This window comes from Pituophis catenifer, unplaced genomic scaffold, assembly GCF_029215685.1.
Source record: "Pituophis catenifer annectens isolate HBS135680 unplaced genomic scaffold, rPitCat1.0.hap2 SCAF_2, whole genome shotgun sequence".
Classification (NCBI taxonomy): Eukaryota; Metazoa; Chordata; class Lepidosauria; order Squamata; family Colubridae; genus Pituophis; species Pituophis catenifer.
The window spans coordinates 34,052,056-34,079,511 of NW_027256882.1; the positions used below are offsets into that span (position 1 = coordinate 34,052,056).

General features: G+C 43.5%; 1 protein-coding gene across 2 annotated transcripts in view; it reads left to right on the plus strand.

Annotated features, from left to right (window-relative positions):
• Positions 1-27,456, plus strand: part of PPT2 (palmitoyl-protein thioesterase 2) — a 90,330-nt gene that overhangs the window by 13,657 nt on the left and 49,217 nt on the right. For both annotated transcript variants that reach the window (XM_070936628.1, XM_070936627.1), the window contains exon 2: positions 25,158-25,303. The gene's annotated coding sequence lies outside the window, so the exon portion shown is untranslated. The remainder of the gene's footprint in view (positions 1-25,157; positions 25,304-27,456) is intronic.

The following is a 27,456-nucleotide window of genomic DNA, read 5'->3' on the forward strand; positions in this document are numbered from 1 at the left end:
CCTGAACCCCTGCAAACTCCTCCAAACCCCCAGCAGTTTTTAAGTCAAGGGCTACCTCTAATCCACTGTTTTATATAATTCCAATTGAAATGATCGACATGATGGCTTTCGAATATTTTTGTTCCCGTCCCATAAATACAGCCAGGGAGCACCAATGAGTAGAACAAAATATCTCCCCTGAAGGGCATTAGGTTGTCATTAATGGAAGAAACTCATGGTCCTTTCTCTGCATTGCTACAAAAACCTTCTGCGTGCCTTATAAAGAAACACATTTTAAACAGGCTTATTTGTAGGCAAAGACGTTTTAGGATTGTAACCTCAGTTCTGGCTTTTAAAATCAGTAACTAATGTTGCTGTCTGTATGAACACAAAGAGATCAGGGAGTAGGTATGTAAAGGTGTAGATATCCAGTCCGTCTTTGGGACAAAGGTTTTATTCGTTGGCACCAGGATGATGAAAGTCTTTCCCCAGATTTATCTGTTGCGATAAGTCATGGTTTGTTGATGTGGTTGAACAAGCTATAAATGCAGGTTTACAAGCCATAATGCCTGGATTTTTACCCCAAAGCCAAAGCAACAGTATTTTGATTGACATTTAATTTCTTTCTTTCTTGTATAATGACATGTTACATTTATGAAGGCTGAAAGATCTGAACCGCAAAGTCTAGCCGTAATCTAAGAAGCCAAGCCTAAGATAAAACAATTGGATAGATAACATACATTGATAAGGTATTAGGTGAAACATTTCAAAACTAAAATGTTTTAAGTTTATTAGCTAAGGGATTATTTTTGTAGCCATAGCTAAGGAGTTGGCTTTCGCCACTTGTAACTTTGAAATTTTTAACCCGATAGTAACATTTTAACAAATGTCTCTTCCTCTTTGTGTTTGTCTGGATGGCAACATTAGATGCTGATTTTAAAAGGAGGTTACAATCTAAAAATTCTTTATCTGAAAATAAGCCCTTTTGAAGTTTCTTTATGAGGAGGCATGCAAAAGACTGCACTGTTAAATATTTCAGCTTTTTGTATCTGTTCCCGGGCATTGATTTTTTAAAAATATATTTCTAAGTAATCTTAAAATACATTTTTGTTTGTCCATCCCTGGCTCGGTGGAGTTCTGTTTTCAGTACAATTATTTGCTATTAATCATTAATAATTAATTAATTAATTAATTAATTAATTAATTAATTAATGTTTGGGCTATAATGCTAAATTACATACTTTCTTTAGAGGAAGGGAATTGAACAAACCTAGATTGCTTTTATTGAATAGATACTCATATATTTTAATAAGCAATTTATTCTAGTGGTTTCTGGTTCTACTATGATGTGTAGAATATCTAGGATAAAATGGGTTTCATAAATAATAGAAGGTATGATACTGGAAATGTTTAGCAATAATGGCAATAAATGTTATGTTCTCTTTTGAGTGCATAGCATACCTTTCTGGCATTTCTTCATCCACTCTGTCTACTCTTTGTATTATTGCATTTTTCCCTTTTTAAAACACTTTTATAATTGAAACTACTCAGTGGTAGGCTTCACAGATTGCACTAAAGTCTGGTTTGCTTTATGGGGTGCTTAACCATGGTCCAGAGAAGGTCCCCGATTCCAAATTTACAGAATAGATTTAGCAGAGGTGTAAACTTGTGGGGCGCGGTAGGACGTAGTGGCTCAGTGGCTAAGACGCTGAGCTTGTTGATCAAAAGGTTGGCTGTTTGAATCCCTAGTGCCACGTTTGAATCCCTAGTGCCGCGTAACGGAGTGAGCTCCCGTTACTTGTCCCAGCTTCTGCCAACCTAGCAGTTCGAAAACACCTAAAAAATGCAAGTAGAAAAATAGGGACCCCCTTTGGTGGGAAGGTAACAGCGTTCCGTGCACCTTTGCCATTTAGTCATGCCAGCCACATGACCACGGAGACATCTTTGGACAGCGCTGACTCTTCGGCTTTGAAATGGAGATGAGCACCGCCCCCTAGAGTTGGGAACGACTAGCACATTTGTGTGAGGGGAACCTTTACCTTTACCTTAAGCTTGTGGGAACAAGGCAAACTTCCCTTTGCCAATACAACTAACCGAAGCCACGGGCACTCTTCAGGTTCCTCCCACGTGGTATTTTCTGTTATACGGTCATGTAGGTAGGATGACTTTATTAAATCATTAAATCATCGTTTTAATTATTTCATTGATGCAACTTCCCTGTCATCAAAATCCAACATACAGACGGTAGGCAGCTTCCATCGCAAGCTTGTTATTGGCAGTAGTTACCTAATAACAATTGCGCAAATCAACCAGCCTATCTGAGAATTGTGAAAGGCACCGGATAAAGGGGAAGCCATGCAAGACCATTCTGCTTGCTGGGATTGTTGCATCGGTGAAAGGCAAGGTGTGTGTGTATCAGTTTATTCTCCAAAGCACCGGAGGCAGGGGTGGGCTGCTGGGGGTTTGCAGGAGTTCAGAAGAACCTCTAGATTCTGTGCAGTTCGGAGAACCTCCAAATCTCACTCCTGGCAGGCCCCGCCCATCCCACCCCTACCAGGAGTCCCCACCCGGCCTGTTTTGGATGCAGGTAAGTGCAGGGTGCGTGTGAAGGCTTGGGGAGGGCGAAAAACTACTGGAAGTTCGGGAAGGCCAGAAATAGGTCCATTGCCTCCCACCGGCCAGTTCACTCCCACAGAGAGGGCCTCTTCAGGGTGCCGTCGGGCAGACAATGTCGGCTGGCGACCCCCAGGGGGAGAGCCTTCTCTGTGGTGGCACCTACCCTCTGGAACAATCTACCCCCAGAGATACGAGTGATCCCAGACCTCTGGACTTTTCGTCGGGCCCTTAAAACCTACTTCTTTCAGTTAGCCGGGCTGTCCTGATTTTATGGTGGGTTTTTAAAATTTGATATTGATTTTAATTGAAATATTTTAAATTATAAATAAAATAAAATATAATAAAATAAAATAAAATAATAAAATAAAATAAAATAAAATAAAATAAAATAAACTTTATTTAATTATTTTAAATCTATTTTAACTTTTGTGTACAAATGTTTTATTTTGGCTGCTCACCACCCTGAGTCTGAAAGGAGAAGGGCAGTATAGAAATCTGATAGATAGATAGATAGATAGATAGATAGATAGATAGATAGATAGATAGATAAATAAATAAAAATTTCCGGCCTCCAGAGGGCCTCCGGAGCTTGGGGAGGCCATTTTCGCCCTCCTGTAGGCTCGAGGAAAGCCTCCAGAGCCCGGGGAGGACAAAAACACCAGCTCCCCCACCATGGTGCAGGACGCCGACTAGGCCATGCCCACCATGGCCACGCCCACCCAGCAAACGGGCAGAGAACCCCTTGCTAAAATTTTTGAAGCCCACCCCTGACTGGAGGGCAGGACAAGAAACAATGGACAGAAACTAATCAAGGAGAGAAGCAACCTGGGATTCAGGAGAAACTTCCTAACAGATGTGAAGTGAATTTTGCCCCATGTTACGAACTTTAATGGGGTTGTGAAGTGAATCCGGCTTCCCTGTCAGAAGTTCACAAATGGTGATCACATAACTCCAAGACATTGCAACCATCATAAATACGGGTCGGTTGCCCAGAGTCCAAATTTTGATCACATTAGCATGGGGATGCTTCAGTGATCATAAATGTGAAAAACAGTTACTTTTTTTCAGGGCTGTTGTAACTTTAAACATTCAGTAAGTGACCTGTTGTAAGTCAAGGACTACCTGTATTTGTCAAGGGCAAGGTTGGAATCATGGATGAAATGGAAGTGAATCAGGGGGAGAGTCCTTCTCTGTGGGGGCACCTACTATCTGGAACGAGCTCCCCCCGGAGATACGGAGGATCCCGGATCTGCGTACCTTCCGTCGCGCGCTCAAGACTTTCTTATTTCATCAAGCTGGCCTGACCTAAGTCTTTCCCCTTTTTAAATTTGGTTTTAAATTACTGGGGTTTTAAATTTGTTCAGCCAAATTATTTAATTCGTTTTATTTTATTTTAAATTTTGTATTTATATGTTTTATTCTATGGCTGTTCACCGCCCTGAGTCCTTCGGGAGTAGGGCGGTATACAAATTCAATAAAATAAATAAATAAATAAATAAATCCTGCATTATAGAGCCTGTATTCAGCAAGTGGTTGGCCTAGTTGACCTCTGTTGCCTTGTCCAGTTGTATTTTCTTCAATCCACTTCACGAGTGTTTCACCTGGTGACCTTTATTTTGGTTCACTCTTGAGCAGGTTGCCCCGATCATCATCATGAGTCACTTTACAGCTCTCCGTCATCGTGGGTTAGTGGAAGTTTTGCTTGTCTCCGACACCCTTGTTAAAGCTTCTGTTGCTGTAGTATCGCAGAGTGAGTTAACTTGATGTTGAGTCATGAGTTGACAACTCTCCTGGGTTCCTCTTCAAAAGCAGGTTAATAATAATAATAAAAAAAGGAAGGATGAATGATGGCCAAACTGAACGATCGTGTTGAAACGGCCCCGATTTCCCCATGGAGCTAGGCATGTCCTACTTAGGAGGCTGAGTTAAGAAATACCCTTTTAAGAAAGACTCTTTTGCAAAACAGGGAGAGGGAAAAAAAGTTGCATTTCCAGCACAGGTGGTGTATGAAGCAGATCAACAGTATCTCTTGCACCATCCAGTTCCTGCATTAATTCTTGCAACTCTCTTAAGCAGTTATTTCGTGAAGGGAAAAGAGGAGTAGAATTGGACTGTGCTGTTCTGGATTGAATTTATGGCAGTGGTCACCAATTGGTGGTCCGTGGACCATTGGTGGTCCGTGAGAAAATTTTGGGGGTCTGCAGAAAAATTATTTGCATTTTTATATTGCACTAAATCAGGGGTCCTCAAACTACGGCCCCTGCGACAGATACATGCCATGAACGTTTGTGTTACTGCAGAGAGTCTCTCCCTTTTGGGTCTTTTTGTGTGGGTCGGAGGGGGTCTGCTTCAGCCTCCTGGTGTGGGGCTTTGGGCAAAGGTTGGAGGGAAGCACCGCTGGTGGCGAAGAGCCAGAGGGCCTTGTTCCAATGGGACAGCATCAGGGTGAATAAAAATCAATGATTTTTTTTAAAAAATCAAAAAAATCAGATTTTTTTTAATGTAAATCGGATTTTTTTTTACTTTTATCGAATTTATTTTAATAAACTGATTGGCATGCACATGTGCACCAGAGCTGAGCTTGCGTGCCCACCGATATGACTCTGTGTGCCACCTGTGGCACACGTGCCAGAGGTTCGCCATCACAGGTATAGGTTCCTGCCTGAGCAAGGGGTTGGATTAGAAGACCTCCAAGGTCCCTTCCAACCAGGGTGGATAAAAATCAATGATTTTTTTTTAAAAATCAAAAAAATTGGATTTTTTTGATTTAAATCGGATTTTTTTTATTTAAATCAGATTTTTTTGATTTTTATTGAATTTATTTTAATAAACTTTTGGGGTAAAAATCTATCATAAGATAGTTTTCTATTTAAGATACATAAATAATTTAGTTTATTCAGCATGAAATGGAGCTTAGTTATGTAGCATGAGGCTGTATATTCTGCAACACTGGGACTATCGGTGAGTGATTTAAATCAACTCGATTTAAATCAAATCCACCCTGGACAGCATCATAGCCTGGAACTGGCTAACCATCTCAGCCTACTGAACCTCCAGGCGCCGGTACCTGGCCTTGCAGGTCTTCCCTCTGCTTGGAAAGCCTATGCTCCTAGTCCTCGGTGAGGTGGTTCTGCTAAGCCTCCTTCTCGGTCAGATCCAATTTGAACTGAGCTGTTTTGCCAACTCTTTCTCATGGTGGCTGCTTAACTCCAATAACTGCTTCCTGTTGGGGCCCTAAGGAGCCTGGGTGGGCAAGCGAGGAGGGGCTGGGAGAGGAGGGGCAAATAGAAGCCAGCGAGGTGCCCCTCAACATGAGTGACATTGAGTTAACCACACCCACCCAGTCACATGACCACCTAGCCACGCCCACCCAGCCGGTCATTAGGCAGTTCATATTAATGGTCCGTGGGATTAAAAATTATGAATTTTGTGGTCCCGGAGGTCCAAAAGGTTGGTGACCCCTGATTTATGGAATCCTGTTTCTGACAGAGGTCAGAAGCTTCTACTTTGAGACTGTTGCTTATTTATGGGGATGTTTTTTAAATAGAGGACATCCCCCACAAATAAATAACAACTTTGCAAGGAGTTGTTGGTGTGGCAAGAAGCAGCAGAGGCTGCTTATTTAACAGATTAACAGAGTTGGAAGGGACCTTGTAGGTCATCTAGTCCAACCCTCGCGCAAGCAGGAGACCCTACATCACTGATGATGACCCTTTTAAGCACCAAATGCCCAAACTGCACACACACGCATGCCCAAACTGAAAGGTGCTCACACGAATGCACGCATTCGCGGACATGTGCGAATGTGTGCATGCACGGACATGCACGGACATGTGCACGCATGGACATGCATGCGCAGCAGAGACCTGAAGACCAGCTGGCCGGTGGGAGGCTGGGCATCCCAACACTGGCAGCGCGGCAAGAGGTAAGATCTTTTTCTTTTGTGAGCTTCTCTTTCGTCATTTGCAGGGAAAGAGAAGCTCACGAAAGAAACGCCACGGAGATCTGACCTGGGGTGACGGCGTGTGTGCCAGCAGAGAGGACTTTGTGTGCCACCTCTGGCACGCATGCCATGGGTTTGCCATCACAGCCCTACACCATTTCTGACAGATGGCAGTTCCTTCTCTTCTTGAAAGCTTCCAGTGATGAAGCTCCCACAACTTCTGAAGGCAACTTCTGTTCTGTTGGTTGATTGCTCTCACTAGACTAGCCATGCCCAGTTCCTGCAACCGTTCATCGTATGTTTTAGCCTCCAGTCCCCTAATCATCTTGGTTGCTCTTCTCTGCACTCTTCCTAGAGCAGGGGTGTCACACTTGATTTCATTGAGGGACGTATCTGTCAGAGGTAATTAGCCCCGTTACCTTCCTGGGGTAACTTAAAACCCACTTTTTCCAGCAAGCCGGGCTGGCTTAAGAAGAAATCTTAAATGTTTTAATTGGTTTGTATTTTTAATTTTGGGCCAAATTTATATATATTTTAATTGTTTTTAATATTTGTATTTCATGTTTTTTAATTCTGGCTGTACACCGCCCTGAGTCCTCAGGGAGAAGGGCGGTATATAAATTTAAAATAAAATAAAATAAAAATAAATAAAATTGCCTGGATCGTGGCATTTTCTTTGTGTATACTTTTGATAAAATAAAACCGGAATACATCTTCTAATTAAACTCATATTCATTGTAAAGAAAATAAAACATCTAACTATCTAAATATTTAATTGTTACATTTTTGCAAAGTTCGTGCCGGCCACCTCTCTGTGGTCAGACTTCTTGGCAAGAGAACAAAGAAATGTGTGAGGGGGAAAGAAAGGAATGCGGATACACGTAGCATCAGTCACCGATAAGAAATTTTGGCAAGCTACGGAAAGTCTGACAGTCCAGAAATAATGAGCTCAGCTGGTAAATACAAAAACGCAGTGACAGTATCAGGGTTGTGTTTGACCTTGTGGGGGGGGGCAGGGTGTGTGTGGCCAGCTTGACATCACTTGTATCGGGTGGGTTTGAGTTTGACACCCCTGTTCTAGGCCAGGGGTCAGCAACCTGCAGCTCTGGAGCTGCATGTGGCTCTTTCATCCCTTTGCTGTGACTCCATGTTGCTGGTCGGCTCCACAATTGATAGGGCTTTCGGTTAGGAGAGGTAGAGGAAAAAGGATGCTGCGCTAGGAGGAGACTATGGTGGGGGAACCGGACTTCCGGTCGGCTCCAGAATTGAACGGGGGGCTTCCGGTTAGGACCTTTGTGGCTCTTTGAGTGTTTAAGGTTGCCAACCCCTGTTCTAGAATCTCAACGTCTTTTTTATAGTGTGGTGACCAAAACTGGATGCAGTATTCTAGGTGTGGTCTTACTAAGGCTTTATAGAGTGGTATTAGTACCCCTCTTGATTTTGATTGTATCCTCTGTTAATGCAGTTTAGGATTGCATTGGCTTTTTTGGCTGCCGCTGCACACTGCTGGCTCATATTTAATCAATTGTCCACTAAGACTCCAAGATCCCTCTCACAGTTACTACTATTAAGGCCAGTTTCACCCAGTCTATATGTGTATTTTTGGTTTTTCTTGCCTAAGTGTAGGACTTTACTTTTCTCTACGTTGAATTTCATTTTGTTAAATAAGGCCCAGTGTTCAAGTCTGTCAAGATCCATCTGGCTCTTGAGCCTATCTTCTAGGGCAGTGGTCCCCAACCTTTTTATCACCGCGGACCAATCAGCCTTTGATAATTTTACCGTGGCCCGCTGAGCGCGCGCAGGGGTGGGGGCTTTGGGCCACACGTGCGTACCTGCGCGGGGCTCTCTTCCCTGGAGCCTTTGCGCACGGCCCAGGAGCTTTTGCACACGGCCCAGGAGCCTTTGCGCTGCAGCGTTCATGTCCCCCGGCCGCTGCGCGGCCCGGTGCCAGGTACTCCACGGCCCGGCACCGGTCCGCGGACCGGGGGTTGGGGACCACTGTTCTAGGGTGTTAGCTATTCCTGCCATTTTAGTATCATCCACAAATCTGGTAAATTCTCCTTCTGTTCTTTCATCTAAGTCGTTTATGAAGATATTGAAGATTTGGGTTGCTTCTATCAGGTTTGCAAGTTAAGAAATTGCCTTTTCTATTTTTAGCAGTATAAGAAGTACATATAAGCTCTCTTTCAAGTTGAGTTCAGCTCCTAGTAACCAGGCTGGATAAAAATCAATGATTTTTTTAAAAAAATAAAAAAAAATCAGATTTTTTTTTATTTAAATCGGATTTTTTTGATTTAAATCGGATTTTTTTTATTTTTATCGAATTTATTTTAATAAAAAACTTTTGGGATAAAAATCTATCGTAAGATAGTTTTCTATTTAACATACATAAATAATTTAGTTTATTCAGCCTGAAATGGAGCTTAGTTATGTAGCATGAGGCTGTATATTCTGCAACCCTGGGACTATCGGTGAGTCAACAGTGGGTCAAAGGAGTAGCAGAGATGACAGTTGCTCTTTAAAAATTATGATTTAAACCGAGTTGATTTAAATCAAGCCTTTTTACTAGTGATTTAAATCATGATTTAAATTGTGATTTAAATCAACTCGATTTAAATCAAATCCACCCTGCTAGTAACTGCATGGACATATTTGTGCAACTTTTTTTTTTTTTGGCAACAATATAGAAATGCCGCCACCTGTTGAGTCAGTTACCGAACAGAGATAGCTAAAGAGTTTCAGGATGGAAAACTTCCAATCCAAACTACCTCATTTCAACCTGAGCTGTTCTTACATGCCAGAAAGGTTTCCAACATCTTGGACTTGGAAGCAAGGGAAGTTCAGAAACCACAGAATTTGAACCTCAAAATGTTTTGTATGTCTTACCTTCTTTGAACCGTGAGTCATAAAATCGTGGCCTGATTATCCTGCCCTCCAAGATGTATCAGTCACTATTTAGAATAGAATAGAATAACAGAGTTGGAAGAGAGCTTGTAGGTCATCCAGTCCAACCCCCTACTGAAGCAGGAGACCCCTATACCATTTCTGACAGATGGCTATCCAGTCTCTTCTTGAAAGCCTCCAGTGATGAAGCTCCCACAACTTCTGAAGGCAACTTCTGTTCCATTGGTTGATCTCACTGTCACAAAATTCCTCCTTATTTCTAGGTTGAATCACTCCTTGAATCAAGTTTCCATCCATTGTTCCTTGTCTGGCCTTCAGGTACTTTGGAAAACAGGTTGACCGTCTCCTCTCAGTGGCAGCCCCTCAAATATTACAACTGCTATAATGTCACTCCTGAGCAGGGGTGAAATGTAAAATTTGTTACTACCGGTTCTGTGGGCGTGGTTTGGTGCTACTGGTAATGTGACTGGTGGGCGTGCCCAACTTTTTTTTTTTTTAACTTTTCAAAGCATTTTTTTCTAATGCTTTGAGAAGCCTCTGCCGATCAGGCAACTCAGCTGGGATCGTCAGAGGCTTTTCAAAGCATTTTTTTCTGCAACCTCTTGGCTGAAGAGGTGGTAAAAAAAATGCTTTGAAAAGCCTCTGACGATCCCAGCTGAGCCGCATGATCATCAGAGGCTTTTTTTTTTTTTTAAAGCATTTTTTCGTCGGAAGAGGTTGTAGAAAAAATGCTTTTAAAAGGAAAAAAAAAGCCTCTGATGATTGTGCAGCTCAGCTGGGATCATCAGAGGCTTTTCAAAGCATTTTTTTCTGCAACCTCTTGGCCAAAGAGGTGGTAAAAAAAATGCTTTGAAAAGCCTCTGACGATCCCAGCTGAGCTGCACGATCATCAGAGGCTTTTTTTTTTTTTTACTTTTAAAAGCATATTTTTGTTGGAAGAGGTTGTAGAAAAAATGCTTTTAAAAGTTAAAAAAAAAGCCTCTGATGATCGTGCGGCTCAGCTGGGATCGTCAGAGGCTTTTCAAAGCATTTTTTTTTACCACCTCTTCGGCCAAGAGGTTGCAGAAAAAAATGCTTTGAAAAGCCTCTGACGATCCCAGCTGAGCCGCACGATCATCAGAGACTTTTTTTTTTAACTTTTAAAAGCATTTTTTGGTCGGAAGAGGTTGTAGAAAAAATGCTTTTAAAAGGAAAAACAAAAGCCTCTGATGATCGTGCAGCTCAGCTGGGCATGGTGGAGGGTGGGGGAGCAGGAATTTTTGCTACCGGTTCTCCGATTCACCTGCCGCCATTGCTACAGGATCGGGCAATCTGATCCGAACCGGGAACATTTCATCCCTGCTCCTGAGCCTTCTCTTCACTAGATTAGCCATGCCCAGTTCTTGTAACCGTTGTTCATACGTTTTAGCTAATCACCTTTGTTGCTCTTCTCTGCACTCTTTCTGGAGTCTCAATGTCTTTTTTATAGTAAGGTAACCAGAATAAAACAGGTCAAAGAGCTATAAACCAGAAATAAACTGCCTTTAACATCTCCTCTCTCAATTTTGCAAGAAAAAGGTTTCCTGGTCTGAAAGAGAACAATTCATTCTATCATACTGGGGTTTTATCACCACATTCTTACATATGTGATAGTAGAATATATGTTCGGTATGAAAGTATGAAAGTTCTTTGGAACAATCTTTTTTCTCCAGTATGATAATAAAGAGTCTTTTTGAGAACTGCTGTCAGTCAAGGTTCAGAGTTAGGATAATAGAATTCATGATCGAACAATAGCATAAATCAATTTGACAGCAATTTGTCATAGGATTCCCAGAACAGTGACGATGAAAGGGATCCTCTACCCCAGGGCCCCCCAATCTTTTGGGCACCAGGGTTCTGTTAACAGTAACAGAGTTGGAAGGGACCTTTAGAGGTCATCTAGTCCAACCCCCTGCTCACGCAGGAGACCTGTACTAGGGATTCGAACTGCCGACCTTTCTGATCGACAAGCTCAGTGTCTTAGCCACTGAGCCACCTAGTCTGTTCTGTGGACAGCAGTTTTTCTGTGGAGCAGAGGAGGAGGATTTCATATCCTGTCTGCATCCCATGAATGGGGCTTCTCTTGCTTGCGCGGCCCGATTTCTGGCATGCCGTGGCCCAGTGCTGGTCCATGGACCAGGGGTTGGGGGACTCCTGCTCTAGCCCGATCTTCTACGGTCCAAGTACTCCTCCATTTAGAACCGTAGTGGAGTCTGTCCATTAGGGTTTGTAAGTTGTGATAATTGTAAAGCAGGACATCACGTGACCAGATCCATTTTTACCACCTGTTTTAGTGGTGGCCATTAAGCAGAGACTGTGGTCATAAAGTGAACGCTGTGATCATTAAAGAAACCCATTGTGTGCTGGGGAAATTTTTTTGCCAGAAATCGGAAGTAAATGCTGATTTTTTTTTGGCAAAAACGTAAATCGCGGTCTTGGGACTGTGTGATGCTGCAAAGAACCATAAATGCTGGCCGATTGCTGAGCACCCAAATTGTTGTTACGTGACTCAGGAGTGGCCATTGCAACTTTGGAACCGGATCCTGGGGAGATCCATCATAACTTTGAATGGTTGTTAGGTGTCCAGTCATACGTTGAGGACTATATGCAGAAAATTAAAATAATCCTTGAGACGAGGGCATCCAATTTTCTCATAAAAACATCCAGAGATGGAGAGCCTATTGCCTCTGAAAATTGACTCTTTTACTATTTGAAAGATTTTACCAACAGGATGATTTTCCTTATACGGTTTTTAAATACTAGGTAGCTGCAACTTATTTATTTCCAGTTTTTGCGACAACATAAAATAGTTCCTGCCCGTCTTCTCTGTGACACTATTTAATGGGCCTGAGGTCTAATATTGGATCTCTCCTGCATTTGCGTTCAATATTTTTCCTCCTTATGCTTCTCCCTGTTGAGAACATCTTGTTCCTCTTAGCCCAGTTTTCCAAATTATCCAGGTTAGAGCTGTAATCTAGTTCTGTCATCCTGCGTGTTGGTTGGACTCTCCAATGTTGGCTAGACTCTCCAGTTGTGGGTCTACCTGAGTGTAAGGTAAAGGTAAAGGTTCCCCTTGCACATGTGTGCTAGTTGTTCCCGACTCTAAGGGCTGGTGCTCATCTCCAGTGATGGGTTGTCCCCGGTTCGGACCAGTTCACAAGAACTGGTAGTAAAACCGGCGGGAGGCTCCGCCCACTGACCCCGACATCATCAGGAAGCTTCTGCGCATGTGCGGCCCCATTGCGAACTGGTAGTAAAGGTCCTCTCTGTTAAAGGTAAAGATTCCCCTCGCATGTATGTGCTAGTCGTTCCCGACACTAGGGGGCGGTGCTCATCTCCATTTCAAAGCCGAAGAGCCAGCGCTGTCCGAAGACATCTCCGTGGTCATGTGGTCATCATGACTAAACGCCAAAGGCCCACAGAACACTTTTACCTTCCCACCAAAGGTGGTCCCTATTTTTCTACTTGCATTTTTTAAGTGCTTTCGAACTGCTAGGTTGGCAGAAACTGGGACAAGTAACGGGAGCTCACCCCGTTACACGCAGCACTAGGGATTCAAACCGCTGAACTGCCGATCTTCTGATCAACAAGCTCAGCATCTTAGCCACTGAGCCACCACGTCACTACCTGAGTGTAGTGTCATCCAAATTGCACTTGTAACAGCTTGTCAGTGAGAACTTCAAATGAAATCTTTGCAATCAAGGGGGATCATTCCTTTTCATTCCACTGTTATTATTTGTTTAAAAATAACTCAAGGAGGCAACCGTATCTAACACACATACTTGTTGACTTATGACCACAGTTGAGCCCAAACTTTGTTAAATAAGGCGGTCGCTGAGTGAGGTTTTTTTGCCCCATTTTACGATCTTTTTGCCACAACAGTTAAGCGAATTACTACAGTTGTTTTGCGAATCATACAGTCATTAAGCGAATCTTGTTCCCCCCCCCCATTAGTTTTGCTTATCGGAAGCCAGTTAGGAAAGGTTACAAATGGCGATCACATGACCTCAGGGACAGTGCAACTGTCATAAGTACATGCCAGTTGCCAAACGTGCGGATTTTTATCATGTGACCCTGAGGCTGCTGGAACAGTTGTAAGTGTGAAAACCAGTCATAAGTCACCTTTTTCAGTGCCAGTATAACTTCAAACGGTCACTAAATCTTCCGTAAGGCCCTGAAGACTTATTTATTCCAGAAAGCCGGCCTAGCCTAAATGGTTTTTAATGGGATTTTTAAATTTTATAGACTTTATAGACTTTTAAATTGGGAGGCCGATTGATTTAATCTCTTTTAATTACCTTAACTTTTGTATTGTATGTATTTTAATTTTGGCTGTTCCCCGCCCTGAGTCCCTTTGGGAGAAGGGCGGTATACAAATTAAATAAATAAATAAATAAATAAATAAATAAATAAATAAATAAATAAAATAAATGAATGGTTGTAAGTCAAGGACTACCTGTACGCCTTCCTTCTCCTATTTTTCCCACAACAAGCCTGTGAGGTAGATTGGGCTTGAGAGAGAGAATAACTGGCCCAAAGTCACCCAGCTGGAATTCATGGATAAGAAGAACTCTCAGTCTCCTGGTTTCTAGCCTGGCGCCTTCCCCTATCTACCAAAGCTATTACCTTGTCAGAGACGATTTCTCTCCCATGATTTGCTTTTGACAAAGCCATGCTGACATTTAGCAATTGCGGACATTGTCTGCCGTAGATAAAAGCAGAAAGTCACGAGGCAGTTGAATTCTTTGATATGCTGTGTGCTATCACACCTCAGCGCTGCAGGAAAAAAAACATATCAATTCAATGGGATGATATTTACGGTAGCAATTCGTTATTCATTGATTATTATTATTTTGCAAAAAAGAAAACTATTTTATTAGGTTTAGGAGCTGCCCTGACGCTAAAGCCACTTTAGGTAGGCTCCCAAAACAGCATAAAACGTGATTTTTTTAAAAAAAATAGATAAATAAGACCGGATCCACCCATTTAATACAAACCGTGTACAGAAACCAGGGTGGATAAAAATCAATGATTTTTTTAAAAAAATAAAAAAAAAATCAGATTTTTTTGATTTAAATAGGATTTTTTTGATTTTTATCAAATTTATTTTAATAAAAAACTTTTGGGGTCAAAATCTATCGTAAGGTAGTTTTCTATTTAAGATACATAAATAATTTAGTTGATTCAGCATGAAATGGAGCTTAGTTATGTAGCATGAGGCTGTATATTCTGCAACACTGGGACTATCGGTGAGTCAACAGTGGGTCAAAGGAGTAGCAGAGATGACAGTTGCTCTTTAAAAATTATGATTTAAATCGAGTTGATTTAAATCAAGCCTTTTTACTAGTGATTTAAATCATTATTTAAATTGTGATTTAAATCAACTCGATTTAAATCAAATCCACCCTGACAGAAACACCTCCAACAAATAAAAATATGAGAAGTGCTACGTTGGATTTGACCCAAGAAACTCTATAAACTATTAAGCAGCAGTTTAGCAAAGATTCCACTCTGGTTGTAACAGAAATAGCCACCACACTGATTAGTTTATTTGATCTATCTCTCATCTTTGTTTCGATCAACTTAAGGCAGTGGTGGGTTTCAAAATTTTTTACTACCGGTTCTGTGGGTGTAGCTTGGTGGGCGTGGCAGGGGAAGGATACTGTAAAATCTCCATTCCCTCCCCACTCCAGGGGAAGGATACTGCAAAATCCCCATTTCCTCCCAATCAGCTGGGACTCAGGAGGCAGAGAATAGATGGGGGTGGGACCAGTCAGAATTTTTACTACCGGTTCTCCGAACTACTCAAAATTTCCGCTACCGGTTCTCTAGAACTGGTCAAAACCTGCTGAAACCCACCTCTGACTTAAGGTACTGTATGTATAATACGGAATTCAGAATAACAGTTGTTGGACGGAATCCTAACGTTAATCTAGTCCAATCCTCTGCTCGAGCAGGAGACCCTGTACCTGTGATGGCAAACCTATGTCACTCATGCCAGAAGTGGCACGCAGAGCCATCTCTCTCTGGGCATACCAGCCGTCGCCCGTTGCTTTTCCGGGTTCCGGTGTGCACATGTGCACCAACCAGCTGGTCTTCGTGCGCATGGGAGTGTCAGAAACTGGAAGAACAGCTCCCTGGCGTTCATGGTCTTCGTACTCACATGCGCACTAAAAACCGGAAGAGCAGGTGACTAGCGCGCATACGCACACCGGAACTCTTCTGCTTTCCAGCGCTTGTATGTGTGCACACCAGGGAGCTGTTCTTCCAGTTTCTAGCACTCCTATGCATGTGCGCTGGGAAACGGCTCTTCCAGTTTCCGGTGTTGCCCCACGCACGCACGCTTGCTCCCGTCTCAGCACTTGGTGCCAAAAAGGTTCGCCAACCCCGCCCAATACCATTCAAGACAAGTGGCTGTCCTGTCCCCATTGTGTTTTCCTTGGTGGAGCAGCAGACTAAAGCACTGTTAAAGTAGCACTTAGCTGCCAGCTGCCTGCAATTACTGTGAGTTCAATTCTCACCAGGCTTAAGGTTGACTCAGCCTTCCATCCTTCCGAGGTAGGTAAAATGAGGACCCGGATTGTGGGGGAAATAAGCTGACTTTGTATAAAAAAGAACACCGCTTAGGGGGGGCCGAAAGCCCTACTAAGCAGGTATATACAAAAGTATGAAGGCTATTGCTTAACGCATTGTAAGCCGCCCTGAGTCTCCGGAGAAGGGCAGCATATAAATTGAACCAACCAACCAACCAACCAATCAATCAATCAATCAATAATGATGATGATCTTGGGCAGAGAGAAAACAACAGTCACCCAACCAACTTTCCTGTTTAGAGGTAGTGGTTAAGGCGACACCAAACTGGGTGAGTTTTTGTTTTTTTTTAAAAAAAACTCACCCAGTTTGGTGTCGCCTTAACCACTACACCACACTGCCTCTGATACAACTCTCCACTGAAACCTTTGTTATTTCTAACCACAGTTCTTCCATGATGGTCATTGCATCACATCTGTGTAGGTAGTGTTCGAATTACAACCATTCGTTTAGGACCGTTTGAAGTTACAACGGCGCTGAAAAAAAAATGACTTGTGACTGTTTTTCACACCATTTTCATGGTCACATGATCAAAAGTCAGACACTGGGCAACTGGTATGTATTTATGACGGCTGGAGTGCTCCCCGGGGTCATGTCAGGGGTGAAATGCTCCCGGTTTGGACCAGTTCAGCAGAACTGGGAATAATGGCGGCTGGTGGTTTGGAGAACCAGTAGTGATGGCAGCGCGAGGCTCCGCCCACCCGCTCGGTCTTCCTGGTTTAATCAGGAAGTAACCTGTTTTTTATCCTCTGCACATGTGCAGAAGGGTTTTCACATGTGCAAAGGCTCCAAGCACGCATGTGACGTGCGCACACGCTTCCGAACCGGTTGGGAACGTAAATATATTTCATCCCATGTGATCATCTTTTGTGACCTTCTGATGAGCAAAGTCAATGAGAAAGCTAGAGTCACTTAGCCACCATGTTACTAACTTAACTGCAGCGATTCACTTAACAACTGTGGCAAGAAAGGTCGTAAAATGGAGCAAAACTCACTTAACAGCTGTCTTATCTAGCAATGGAATTTTTGGGTCGTAGGTCGAGGACTACCTGTATTAAGGAGGAGGAGGAGGAAGAGGAGGGCTTGTTACTGACATATCATACTAATCTGTTAGTCTCCTTCCGTGGATCTCCAGCTATGTAGTCCCCACACCTGGGACCTGAAGTATCTAGGAATTTCCCAAGGTAAGGGAGTTTTACTCAGGCAGGAAGTTATGCCGACCTCACCTTTTCTTCAGTGGGGAGATGTAACCTCACCTGGAACTTAGATGGGGTAGACAGATTTTCTCTTCCCTTTCAATTCATGGAAAGTCCCCAGGTGGATTTGGGCCCATCAGAACAACCTATCAAGTTTGTTGTTGTGGATAAGAAAGATAGGTCCTTCCTGATGATTATACATAAGTGTCTACCAAATGATAATACTGAAGCTCGGTCTCTGAAGAATGAGCAATCTAAGCTAATGGAGTAACACAGCATTGGAGCAGATGTAAAATTATGCCCCAAATTGAGCAAGCATGAATTCTCAGGGCACTGAGTTGTACAAAACCTGTTATCTCCAGTCCTTGTTTTGCATAGATGAACTCGAGAAGAAATAAGTCATCTAGTTTTTTTTTCTCCTTTATACCAACCCCTGCCTCCCTCTCTCTCTGGAGAGGAAATGGCTGTTTGGTCTTTTAAATTCCTACACGGAGTTTTTCCTCACGAGCTTTGTTTTGACAAAGAGATGGTGGTTGTTTTCACTTTTAGTGACTTGCAACCTCCTCATAGCATCATCCAGCCTTTACTGACAGGATAGCAGGAAGTCCTTGACCTACGACAGGACAACTGGGATCCGAATTTGTATTGCAAAGCAGGGCAGTTGTTAAGTGAGTAAAAAAAGCTGATTTTATGAGCTTAAGTGAACTGCATAGTTGTTAAATTATCCAGTTATGAGGACACTGCAGTACCCCCTATAAAAGTTTTAGTCATATTTATGTAGACTGTGTATATATGTTTACTTGAGGGTGAAGGCTCGTTCTCTGACCTTGTGGCTTGGTTTCCAAATGTTTCATTACCAGGCTGGGTAACATCTTCAGCGGAGTTTAGGGGATGTCACTGATTCTTCTGTTTATAAGGGCTTCAGGCAGGAGTGGGTTCTAAAATTTTTTACTACCAGTTCTGTGGGCGTGGCTTATTTTATGGGCATAGTTTGATGGTCATGTGACTATTCTTTAGGATTTAGCAGAGGTACTGGTCTACCAGGCTTTTAACTGCTTGCAGAGCTGTACCAGTCTACCCATTTGTTCTTGGAGCGTCCTGATCTACCTATTTGTTTTTGGAGGCATCTGTCTACCCATTTGTTTTTAGAGGCACCAGTCTACCCATTTGTTTTTCGAGTGCACCGGTCTACCACCACACTGCCTTTTAACACTGATCAGCAGTAGGGCGGCCCTTTGAAGCCCCGCGGCAAGAGTTTAAACAGTTTTTTTCCTTCTAGCCGATCAGCTGGGACTTGGGAGGCAGTGAATAGATTGGGGGCGGGGCCAAATAAAAGGTAAGAATAACGCGGGGGGGTGGGGGGCCCAGCTCCTGAACAAAGAGAACTGGTTCGGTGACGTCATATCGTCACTGCTAGTGGCTCGGCAGAACCGGGCCGAACTGGGAGGAACCTACCACTGGCTTCAGGTCTGGGTGTGTCAAGTGAGGGTCTTGTGATGGGTCAGCTGTGAGTCATCAGTGAGTCTTGTGATGGGTCTTGTGATAAGAAGATTACATCAGGTCAGGGACATTGGGAGTTGAACCTCCGATGTGTGGATGGGAAATTGTCTGGGTTAGTTGAGGGTCAGTGCCATCTCTGGTTGGCTGTGTGGTTGATTTGGATTTTGAAGGGTTGGTAGGCTGGTTGTAGGTCAACGTGTCTGTTGATGGAATTGCTTGCGGAGTGCCCGCACAAGTGTTCGGAAGCCAACCCACAAGCTCGGAGAATGAACCTTTACCTTCATCCTATACCCAAGCTACGGATATTCACCACTATTGCATATGTTTACTTCTCTCCTTTATGATGCTCTCATCATACGCTAAATAATAATAATAATAATAATAATAATAATAATAATAATAATAATAATAATTAAATGGATCCAGCTTTCCCCACTGACTTTGCTTAAGAGCCGCGGTGGCACAGTGGTTAGAATAGAATACTGCAGGCTACTTCTGCTGACTGCAGTTCGGCAGTTCGATCCTGACCAGCTCAAGGTTGACTCGGCCTTCCATCTTTCCGAGGTCGGTAAAATGAGGACCAAGATTGTTGGGTGGCAATATGTAAACCGCTTAGAGAGGGCTGTACAAGCACTATGAAGCGGTATATAAGTCTAAATATACCGCTAAATTACCGACGGCCTCCCATCGACCTGTGCGCTCTCACAGAGAGGGCCTCCTCAGGGTGCCATCAGCCAAACAATGTAGGCTGGTGACCCCCAGGGGGAGGGCCTTCTCTGTGGCACCTACCCTCTGGAACCAGCTGCCCCCAGAGATAAGGAGAATCCAAGACTTCGGTGCCTTCCGCCGTGCCCTTAAAACTTTCTTTTTCCAGCAAGCTGGGCTGGCCTAACACTTTTTAAAATGTTTTTAATTGTTTTGTCATTGCTTTTAATTATGGGGCCAAATATTTATATATCTTTTTAATTGTATTTTAATGTTTGTAGTTTATGTTTTTACTTTGGCTGTACACCGCCCTGAGTCCTTAGGGAGAAGGGTGGTATATAAATTTGATATAAAATATAATAAAATAAATAAAATAAATGCTATTGCTATAATCAAAAACTGACTGGGAAGGTTGCAAATGATCACCGTATGATCTGCCAGGATGCTGCAACCATCATAAATGCATGTTGGATACCAAGCTCTCAAATTTTGATCACGTGTGAGCCTGGGGATGTTGCAACAGTGCTAAGCGTGAATTGTTTTTTTCAGTGCTGTTGTAACTTTGGACAGTTGCTAAACAAATGCTTGTAAGTAGAGGACTTACCTGTAACTCCTGCCTTTGTTACTGTTATAGTTGGATGTGTGGAAATGGGCCAACCTCACTGTCCTTCAGATTATCTTTTGGGTTGTGTTTCTTTCTTGCTGATAATATTTCTCGGCTGGTGGACAGAATGCTCATAATTACAAGTCCGTAATGATATTCTCCACATGGGTTGGTTGTCACGTTCATAGGAAAGGCCGGTCTGTTTGGGGAAGAACACATTCCCAAAGAAGATAAATGGTGTACCATGAGATAGTGGTGAAGATAATGATGAAATACACCTCCATACTGTTGCCCAGGAAATTACACCGTCACGCCTACGATCATCAACGGATGTCCTTCACTCTAGATCTTTATGCTTTTAATAACATTTCTCTTCTTTCAGATGGAAGCTTTATGAGATCCAACTGCCCATTTTAAAGAATATGGGTCAATAAAAGCTTTTACATAAAATCCTTGGCGGGCCTAGTTTCTTGTAGCAAAAATATCATCATTCTCCAAAGCCACATTATTCCTTTTTGGGGGGGCACCCAGCTCTGCTTTGTCATTTGCTACCACACAGGGGGATGGGATGGGATGGGATGGGATGGGATGGGATGGGATGGGATGGGATGGGATGGGATGGGATGGGATGGAATGGAATGGAATGGAATAATAGGATAGGATGGAATGGAATGGAATGGAATGGAATGGAATGGAATGGGATAGGATAGGATAGGATAGAATAGAATAGAATAGAATAGAATAGAATAGAATAGAATAGAATAGAATAGAATAGAATAGAATAGAATAGAATAGAATAGAATAGAATAGAATAGAATAGAATAGAATAGCAGGAGAACCTATACCATTTCAGACAAGTGACTGTCCAGTCTCTTCTTAAAAACTCCAACGATGGAGCGCCCACGATTTCTGAAGGCAAGCTGTTCCACTGGTTAATTGTCCTCTCTGTTTCTCCTTAATTCCAGATGGCTTCTCTCTTTGATTAGTTTCCAACCATTGTTCTTCGTCCTGCCCTCAGGTGGCTTTGGAGAATAATTTGACCCTCTCTTCTTTGTGGCAGCCTCTCAAATATTGGAAGACTGCTATTGTGTCACCCCTAATTCTTCTTTTCTCTCGACTAGCCAAACCCAAATCCTGCAGACGTTCTTCATGTGTTTTACCCTCCAGGCCTTTGATCATGTTAGTTGCTCTTCTCTGAACATTTTTCCAAAGTCTCAACATCTTTTTTATAGTGTGGTGACCAAAATTGGTTGCAGTATTCCAGGTGTGGTCTTACTAAGGGCTTTATAAAGCGGTACTAATACTTCAGGCGATCTTGATTCTATGCCTCTGTTTGTCCAACCCAGGATTGTGTTAACTTTTTTGGCTGCTGCTGGCTCAGGTGAACAGGGAATGGTATGTTCTCTGAACTTTAAGGTATAACACAGGACTGCAAATTGTTTTAATCCAGTTTGGTATGCCTAAATCTATCATTTAACTTAGGTAAGCTTTTTTTTCTTTACCGCACCTAAAACCCCCTCTATAATCTCATAATAGTACTGATTTCCCAATGGGTTGGGGGAAAAAATCCCTCCAGGTCTTTTTGTGAATAAAAATGTGATTTTCTTGCATTTATTTTTAAACACTTTTGCATGCTTTTGGGACAAAATAGGCTTCCAGGAATGAGAAATATGATTCCAGCCCATTTCCTTAGGCTTATTCAACATATTCAATATGTTACAGGTAACATATGGCAGGAATAAATAACCTGGACCTCTCCAGAGGTTTTGCAGGTATGTCTGAGCCCAGACCACAGAATCCATAGCAAAAGATTTGGGAATATTTGGAGAATAAGGGTTTCCTCTGATAAATTCAGAGGAAGTGTTGACTCAGAGGTTGACTCAAGGTTGACTCAGCCTTCCATCCTTTCGAGGTAGGTAGGTAAAATGAGGTAGGTAAAATGAGGACCCGGTTTGTGGGGGCAATAAGCTGACTTTGTATAAAAAAGAACACCGCTTGGGGGGGGACGAAAGCCCTACTATGCAGGTATATACAAAAGTATGAAGGCTATTGCTTAACACATTGTAAACCGCCCTGAGTCTCTGGAGAAGGGCAGCATATAAATCAAACCGATAGATAGATAGATAGATAGATAGATAGATAGATAGATAGATAGATAGATAGATAAATAGATAGATAGATAAGTGGGCCTTGAGTTTGACACCCCTGAACTAGACAGTGTAAAATTTAGCCAGTCTCTCAGTTCCATTTCAGTCTTGATTCCACCTGGGCAGGTGGAAGGACGCCATCTTGCCAAGTTACCTGGGATTCATTTTGGCTCGTGACTTCTGAGACAGTGGGTGGAGTGACCTCTAGGATGACCTTTGTCTCCTGTGCGATGCCTCCGTGTGTCATCTGATTCCTCTGGGTAGTTGAAGGGGATATTTTTTTTCTGGATTTTGGATATTGTAGGCAAGGTAGTGGCAATGGCTACTTCTCTTTCGGAAGCTCTTCCTGGATGCGGAAGACATACCGTATTTTTCAGGGTATACGACGCACCGGAGTATAAGACACAGCTTAGTTTTTGGGGAAGAAAATAGGGGGGAAAAAATCTGCCTACCAGGTATTCATCTGGCCAGCGTCCTTAGTCTGGTCAGCTACAGCACATTAGTTTGCTGGTTTTTATCCCCTGCTTGGGGATAAAAAACAGCTTCTAAAGCACAGCTGATCTTTGGAGAGAGAAACAATGAGAAAAGCAGGCAAAGCACAGAGATCGCTTCACTCGCTAGTGCCTAGTTAGGGCTGAAAAAAAGCTTCACAGCTGAGAGTCGGAGGGAGCAGGCAAAGCAGGAAGATCACTTCACTGAAAAAAAGCTTAGCACGGAGATCACTTCACTCGCTAGCGCCTCGTTAGGGCTGAAAAAAAGCTTCGAAAAAATTACATTCAGAGTATAAGAAGCACTCAAATTTTCAGCCTCTTTTAGGAGGGAAAAAGATGCGTCTTATACTGAAAAACACGGTAAATAATTTTCATCCAGTCTCCAGCTCTCCTTTAGTCAAGATTGTTGGGTCTGTAATAGGAACTTGATTGTTTGGCCTACCGTTAGAAAAAGCAGACTGGCAGGTGGACCCTTTTCAACCGGGGTTGAGATCTAGCTACAGGGTAATCCTTGACTTGCAACTACAATTGAGCCCAATATTTCTGTTACTAAGCGAGATCGTTGTTAAGTGAGTTTCCCCCCATTTGACAACCTTTCTTGCCAGAGATGTTAAGTGAATCACTGTAGTTGTTAAGCTAGTAACATGGCCATCTGGCTTCCCCATCGACATTGCTTGTCAGAAGGTCTCAAAAGGGGCTCACATGACCCAGGACACTGCAATGGTCATAAATCTGAGTCAGTTGCCAAGCATTGGAATTTTGATCACGTGAGCGTGGGGATGCTGCAACGGCCATTAGTGTGAAAAACGGTCATGAGTCACTTTTTCCAGTGCTGTTGTAAGTTTGAATGGTCGCTAAACAAACTGTTGGGAGTCAAGGACTACCTGTATGGAATTGGAATGTTCTTGGATGACCCTCGTTGAGACTTGATTGGAGAAAGTCCTTTTATATCTTGGTCCTTTTACAACTCTTGGTGGTTTTCAGTACCACCAACTATGGTATCTTCCTGGCCTGTCTGCAAGACCTAGGACCGTGATGGCGAACCTATGACACGCGTGCCACAGGTGGTACACATAGCCATATCAGTGGGCATGCGAGCTCAGCCACCTGATTTTTGGGCCTTCTGGGCCCACCAGAAGTAAGGAAACAGGCTATTTCCTGTCTTTGGAGGGCCTTGGGGGGTGGTGGGGAAGGCCCGTTTTTTGCTCTCCCCAGGCTCCAGAGCCTTTCTAGGAGTCTGGAGAGGGAGAAAACGGCCTTCCTCACCCCCTCGGAAGCCCTCTGGAGGCCAAAAATGGCCCATTTGCCAACTTCTGGTGGGACCAGAGGCCCTATTTTTGCTCTCCCCAGGCTCCAGTGGGGACCAGAAGTTGGCAAACGGGCTGTTTTTGGCCTCCAGAGGGCCTCCGGTGGGGTGGGGAAGGCCATTTTCTCCGTCCCCAGGTTCCTAGAAAGGCTCTGGAGCCTGGGGATAGCAAAAAATGGGCCTTCCAGTCCCACCGGAAGTTGGCAAATGGGCCGTTTTCCTAGAAAGGCTTTGGAGCCTGGGGAGAGAAAAAAACAGGCCCACCGGGCCATCACATGCCAGGAGCAGGGGGAGCGGGGGAGTCGTCCACACATGCACGGGTGGGGCGCATAGAATTATGGGTGTGGGCGCATGCGCATGCGACCCCCCCCGTGCTCCCCCTCCTCCTGGCACGCAATGGCAAAAAGGTTAGCCAACACTGACCTAAGATTTGGTGGCACTATTTCAGCTTGGTTCTAGATTCATTGGACCAGTGGTGGGATGCTACTGGTTTAAAAACCAGTTCGGTGAGCACGTTCTTTGCGAGCACGCATGCCTAACACGTGTCAGTTTTGGAAAACAATTTTCTTTTTGCTTCTAAACTGCCACATATTTTAGCTGGGGAAGCTGGGCACAGAGTTCAAACTATAGCAATTTGAAGCTCAGCTGCTTACCTTCTAAGGCCGACCCTTAGTAAGTAGAACAGCAGAGGCACGGAAATCAGCTGTGCCGCGCGAATCAGCTGAGCGAGAAAGAAGGAAATATAGGGCAGGGTAGGGAGGGGCGAGTGGGCGTGGCCAGCTGATCGTCAGAACTACCGGTTCGCCCAGACCAGTCTGACAGGGCTGAATCCCATCCTTGGACTGGACCAATGGTTTCTCAGAGTATCTTCTCTTTGTATGCTTCTCTCCACTGAATCTTTCATGAATCCGTAACTGACTCTGGGTACTTTTGAGGGCAGCCTCAAGAATCTCTCACTTCGATGTTCCTCTGTGGTAGAGATACCCACTGAGGAAAATACGGAGGCTGGGGTGGCTGCTCAGCCTTCTATTTAGCCCACCTCACCTCCACCTCATCTGAAATCACGATTTACGAAACCTCTGTAGCCATCGGTGCCTGTTGCTTGTCAAGTCTTGCGTTGATCAATGACGGCAGGAATTCCTTGTCTCCACCCATAGGTGTTGCTGGTGGTTCAAAGGAAAGGGGCGGAGCTAGGAGAAGTCCTTCTTAATCCCAACATCCTGGCCAGAACCATGCCATAGAGCTCAAGGTCTCTCCAAGCACATCATCCGGAAGTGGGAGTTGCCAATAAAGGTGTGAGCAGGTAAGACGTATGTGAAGATTTAGGGTTTATCTTGGGTCTTTCTGTTTTAACCCTCGGAAAATACTGTCTTCACCGCTGGAGACATCTGATAGATGCAGATCTGTCATGTAACAGCATGTCAGTACTACAGTTGTTTGTGTGGGTATTGCTTCCAAGAAATTATAGGCTTGGTCTTCAAAGATTACTCAGAATTCCAATCATGCTAGGTGTCAACTGTTTATATTGAAATGACACCTAGGGTTGAGCACAAGGCCTGCCAGTTTGTTTTAAGCCTTGACTTTGATCCAAAGTTGTGTGTCTTAATTCACTCGATACTTTGTGTGTTTGTGTGTGTATTCAACCTATCAGAATGTCAAAGTCCTGTATTTTAGGTGTTGTTTCTCTACATTTCAACTTGCCTTTCTTTTAACCAAGGGATAACAGAGAGGAACGAGGGATGCGGTGGCTCAGTGGCTAAGACGCTGAGCTTGTCGATCGAAAGGTCAGCAGTTCAGCGGTTTGAATCCCTAGTGCCGCATAACGGGGTGAGGTCCCGTTACTTGTCCCAGCTTCTGCCAACCTAGCAGTTCAAAAGCACGTTAAAAATGCAAAGTAGAAAAATAGGGACTACCTTTGGTGGGAAGGTAACAGCATTCCGTGCGCCTTTGTGGCGTTTAGTCATGCCAGCCACATGACCAAGGAGACAGTGCTGGCTCTTCAGCTTTGAAATGGAGGTGAGCACTGCCCCCTAGAATTGGGAACGATTAGCACGCATGTGTGAGGGGAACCTTTACCTTTAACAGAGAGGACCTCTGAGGAATTGAAATGAATGCATTGCTTGTAGTATAGTTTTCCAGATTTATCTACTCTTCAATTTTAATACAAATACATCAGTGGTCCCCAACCCCCGGTCCGCGGACCGGTGCCGGGCCGTGGAGTACCTGGCACCGGGCCGCGCAGCGGCCGGGGGACATGAACGCTGCAGCGCAAAGGCTCCTGGGCCGTGCGCAATGGGCCATGCGCAAAAGCTCCTGGGCCGTGCCCCCACCCCTGCGCGCGCTCAGCGGGCCGCGGCGATAAAAAGGTTGGGGACCACTGAAATACATAATACGTATGTCTGTGGAGATTCGCCGTCACTCAGGTCATAGTTATCCCAAAGGTGCTTTTTCAAAAGGCAACTGGACTTTCGTTTTCGTTTTCTGATGGGGTTTGGATTATTTTAATGTGTTTAATATGTATTTTAACATGTTTTATCTGGTTTGCTTTTAATTGTTGTGAGCCGCCCTGAGCCCTATGGAGATAGGGCGGCATACAAATCAAATAAATCATCATCATCATCATCATCATCATCATCATCATCATCATCATCATCATCGAGTTGGAGAGGGGCTATTTCCCTGATCATTCACACAGCTGTTCTTTGGCTCTCATTCCATTTTATTTGAATTGTCCTTAAAAGCATGGAATTCAGAACAATATCAGAGTGATCAAACGCTCCTATTTTTTCTGTTTAATTCAAAAGAAAATCCCCAAGCTCGCAAATAATACCAAAGTTCATCAAACAGGACAGGAGTGGCCAAATTGAGGTTAAAAAAAAAAAGTCAAAATGATGTCTGCAACCAAAATTTTGCCTCCCCCCCTTTTTTTTTATTTTGTGATGATAAGACTTTATTCATGTGATCCCTGGCTATTATCTTGACTTGTATGACAAGCATCCTCTGCAGATATTCTCCTGCAACTGTGAGTTTCATATTTTGGGCAGATTCCCTCCTACATATTCATTTGTTTGCAAATAACTTGCTAAGCCTAAACGTAGTTATGGTTCCGGGGGGTAACACAGATTTCCCTTTCTGGCCAAACAGAGATTAGCAAGCGTGCACAAAAGCATAGTAAATGTCTATGGAGTTTCTCAGTCATCCAGGTCACAGTTGTCCCAACGGTGCTTTTTGAAAAGGCAACTGGACTTCCTTTGTTTTTCCTTGAAGACATTTCGCTTCTCATCCAAGAAGCTTCTTCAGAACTTTGAAAAAACACCATTGGGGCAAAGCATAGTAGTGATATTATATGTTGCATTCAAGGAGTTATATGTTTGGTTTCTGTCACCATCAAGCAGTGTTGGGAAATCTGCACCAAATCCCAGAAAAAAAAGCAATCAGTAGGGGGCAAAAGATTAA